Below are 4,515 nucleotides of genomic sequence, written 5' to 3'. Positions count from 1 at the left end.
AGTGAAGACATGGAACCATTCTTGGGCGAAGTTGATAAGTACTTGACATCAAAGTGTAAGAGTACATCAATTGCATAAATGGGAAAAAACGTCATGAGGCAAGTTTGTTAAGCATATTATACTTGTATGTGACCACTTGCCTTGTGTACGTGGGAGGAGTAATTTACTACGTAAATAGCAGAAAAAGTTTGATTTGTTGAGTTTGTTTATGCCTTTTTTTTAAATGAGTATGACTACTCATTCAATTTTATGTTTCTTAATGTTAGAATAGCATGGAAAACTCTTTACAAGAGGGTGACTGTTCATCCATTATCATAAAACTGCTAGCATTTGTGAACATATTTAACCTACTTACTTTCCTTACTAATCATAGTTTATCCCAGGGGGAGTTAAGAATGAATTATATTATTTAATTGTTTATCATGTGATTCTTAATTAATGTCTATTTGTTTACTATTTTTGCTTACTTATATTTGATGATTGTGAACATGTTCCTGTGATAATTCGTGGTATACTTTCAATTAATTAGTTAAATTAGTGCTCAAACTTAAATGATCTTTCAAAAGGTGTTAAGAGTTCAAATCCCAAAACACGGCTCCACAAGTATAAATTTTATTTTAACTGGTTGTTTTTACTTTAAGTCTGAGGACTAATATTTGTAATAGCGGACGGAGCCGATCGATGTTGAAGCACCGCCAATTCTACTTAGAAAGTTTCTTACTTGGACTTTGCTAGTCATACAAAATAATTTCAACCCTGCCTTCAAGATGAATCCAGCTGCACGAAACTCAATACGCATCTGGTGAAGGGTAATATGTATCTAGAACTTCACAGCAGAGAATAGCTCGAGTGCATGTTTAATCTGCTTCCCCTCAATCTATCTTACTTTGCTCATTTCATTGCTGCATGTTTGAATTCTTTATTGCGCAGATGGACTGAAGTCAACTAGCCTTTATGCCTGCCAGACCCTCTTGCTTTTTTATTTTTTTGGTTATTTCCCGGGCAACAAAAGTAAACTCCCTGCATGAGCCCCGCTCAAATTCTCTCTCCCCCTCTCTTCCTCTATATAAAGACTACTCATGACCCACTCTCAAAGCAGAGCTTAAGGCAGAGCTTCCAGAAGCACATTTACAAGTTCAGTTCAAAATATTGCTTCATCAGTCGAGCTCATGGCTTCCACCACCCACGTCTTTGTTACACTCGCTCTCGTGACTCTGCTCGTTGCTTGCCATGCCAATGCGCAGCTTACGGCCGATTACTACGCAACCAGTTGCCCTAATCTGCAAACCATTGTGCGTAGTGTGACGCAGCAAGCTGTCAACAATGAGTCCCGCATGGGCGCTTCCCTCCTTCGCCTCTTCTTCCATGACTGCTTCGTAAATGTAGGATAAAACTTTCAACTTATTCCATTTTCGTATGCCCAATAATTACTAATGTTGTGTTTGTTAGGAGAACGAGTTTTGAGCCGAAGATTTGGATTAATACGAATTTAAACAAAATTTACTATAATTTTGTAGTATATTTGTTTAGTTTCTAGATAGCAAAATACAAATTTAAAGTGAGAAATCTAAACTATTAAACATAGGCTGGTAACTTCTTCTCATACTGTATCCAATCTTGTCCTGAGGTGTGTTAGACTATTGATGAATGTAGGGTTCACTTCACTATCTTTTCAAGACAAGTGTCGGGATATAAAGCTTGGAATACATACATTTAATATTATATTATTAATGTCATTTGATGTGGTGTAGGGCTGTGATGGATCAATTTTGTTAGATGACTCGACCACCATTCAAAGTGAAAAGAACGCCTTGCCAAATCTAAATTCAGTGAGGGGTTTCGAGGTTATTGATGCCATCAAAAGTCAAGTGGAGGCTGCTTGCAGTGCTACTGTATCATGTGCAGATATAGTAGCTCTTGCTGCGCGAGAAGGAGTTTTTGCGGTTAGTAATGATGTTCGATTGATACTTGCATGGATACATAACTGCTACATCCTACATAGAAGCTTTGCATGCATGCAAATGTTTTCATCATTTAACATGTTTGAGTATTTAATTTTATTCACTCATTGTCCAACAAATCCTATATATGGTTATATCGTTGACTAAAAAAAAAATTCAATTTGTAAATTAAATGAGGTTTTGTAATGTTTTTTATCTGCTTAATTTAAGCTCATGTATGCCAAATACTTTGGACTTCAAAAGTGAAAAACCACAATTGTCTGTTATATTCAGTACTTTTAATATTTAATAGAATAATGTATGGAGGAGGTGAGGTTATTCTACAAACACTTTTATCGAACAAGCCTTAGCTTTACACAATGTCAACACATTAATTCACAAAAGCTAAAGTTCGTCAATTACTATCTAACCAGAAATGATTGATTTTACATTCTCTCTCAATTTCTTGTTAGAAATGTCCTTTTTCTATATATATATATATATATAAATTGAGTAGGACCTTTCTCATTTATATAATATTTCATCATTGCAAAATTAACTCATTTTTTCTTTTCTTGTAGTTGGGAGGGCCTTCATGGACGGTTGCTGCTTGGCAGGAGAGATTTCACTAATAGCCACCTTAGTGGAGCTAATACAGATCTCCCTTCACCATTGTCCTGACCTTCCAACCCTAGTCTCCGCATTCCAGGCCAAAGGTCTAAAACTCCAAGACTTGACAGCACTCTCCGGAGCTCACACGATCGGCCAAGCAAGGTGCATCACATTTCGAGGGCGAATATACAATGAAACCAACATCAATTCTAACTTTGCCGCTACTCGTCAAGCAACTTGCCGCAACTGCAGGCATTGGCGATAACAACTTAGCTCCACTCGACGTACAGACCTCAGCCCAACCTTTTGACAATGCATACTACAAAACCCTTTTGACTCAGAGAGGACTACTTCATTCAGACCAGGTGATCTTCAGTACTGCTGTTTGCAAACCGCTCAGGTTTTGACTTATAGCCTTAGCAGTACAAATTTCTTTAGGATTTTTACAGCTTCCATGGTGAAGATGGGTAATATTAAGCCCCCCCTCACTGGAGCTAATGGGGAGATTAGAAGAAACTGCAGGCTGGTTAACTAGCTAACTAGCTTTTCTGCAACGTGGATATCACTAGCTAGTTGAAAATGTCTTGGAACTAATCATGCATTAAGTCTTCTTGTCAAGTTCTTTTTGTTCTTTCCTTTTAAAGCTAATTAAGCTTTCACTAGTTCATCCTATGTAGCAGAATAATCATTTTGTTTGAATTGAAGAAATCCTTTTTCTTTTCCTATATGGTTTATCTGCACATTTATTTTCTAGGACAATATGGACGCTTCCAATGGCCCGTCAAGGTTTGCATACAATAATACAATATTAACTAATAGAACAAAATGGAGTAAATTTGGTCTTCATAAATTTTTTTTTATTCCAATCTCTTCGAGCGTAAGCATTATTGCATGACCTCATTGAGGTTGCACTTGCATATATAGGGTTTTTGGATGCGTTTTATTTATTTTGTTTCGGGCTCTCGCCTCCCCATGCCCACAAAAAAAAAGCTCTAGCTATGTCAATCCTACAACTTAAGGAAATAAGGACGGATAAAAGTTATAAGCGAGGAAAAAGGGAAAAATGAAAGTTAGGTTTGTATATTTTAATTAGCCTTCAATTGCATATTGGTTAAGCTAAGACAGTTCCAGGAACATGACAAAGGGAAGAAAGGAGATAAGGTAGAAACTTTGCTTAATTACTTCATTTATAAATAATGAAATTGTCACCCATAAATACTTCTTCTTGCTATGTACATCCTCTTATATTTTCTAATATACAAACACAATGGCATAATTAAAAATAATGTAGAAATGGTGTAATGTATTGCCATGAAGAGATAGAAGTTGAGTATAATTTGCTATTGATACTAATTTAACTCACAAACTTTATCGTAAAAATTAGATGCATGTCATTGAAAATGTTTCTGACATTGCATTGAAAGCACGCATTCGGACCTTAGAATACAAATACAAATCAAAAACCTCTTCAAACATATGGTGAGTCTAATTTCCAAAGCCTAGAAAGTTATATCAAAAACTTCCCTGAGGTATTTGCAATGAAAATAAATAAGGCATCTTTAGTTGTAGAAAATAACTTTTTTTATTTTTAGATAATTATAAAAATGTTAGCTATATTTTTTATGTTTCTAATTTTTGCATAATAAATTTAAAAATTGAAGGGTTTGTTTTTTTTTTTTTTTAATGAACGGTTGGTTTGGTATGAGGAAAATAATTTTTATTTTTCATTTCTATATTTATAAAAAATTAGTAATATGACACATTCTTTTCAAGTTTTCAAACAATGATCAAGGGAAATAAAAAAATTTGAAAAGAATAAGTAATTTTCGAACTTTCCTAGGTTGAGATATTGGAAAATGGGCAAGGAAAAAACATGCATAGTCGATTGTGTGGCCATGGAATGTTACCATGTCTGAAGATGCATACTCATTAGCGGCATCACGTCATTGGAAATGGAAAGGAA

General features: G+C 35.1%; 1 pseudogene; it reads left to right on the top strand.

Annotated features, from left to right (window-relative positions):
* The first annotated feature begins 1,169 nt into the window (after positions 1-1,169).
* On the top strand, positions 1,170-3,087 carry LOC131148864 (peroxidase P7-like; annotated as a pseudogene).
* Positions 3,088-4,515: the final 1,428 nt, after the last annotated feature.

The sequence above is a fragment of the Malania oleifera genome, chromosome 2, assembly GCF_029873635.1.
Source record: "Malania oleifera isolate guangnan ecotype guangnan chromosome 2, ASM2987363v1, whole genome shotgun sequence".
Lineage (NCBI taxonomy): Eukaryota > Viridiplantae > Streptophyta > Magnoliopsida > Santalales > Ximeniaceae > Malania > Malania oleifera.
Note: the sequence above shows the minus strand (reverse complement) of the source record. Positions and strands in the feature narration are given on the sequence as shown.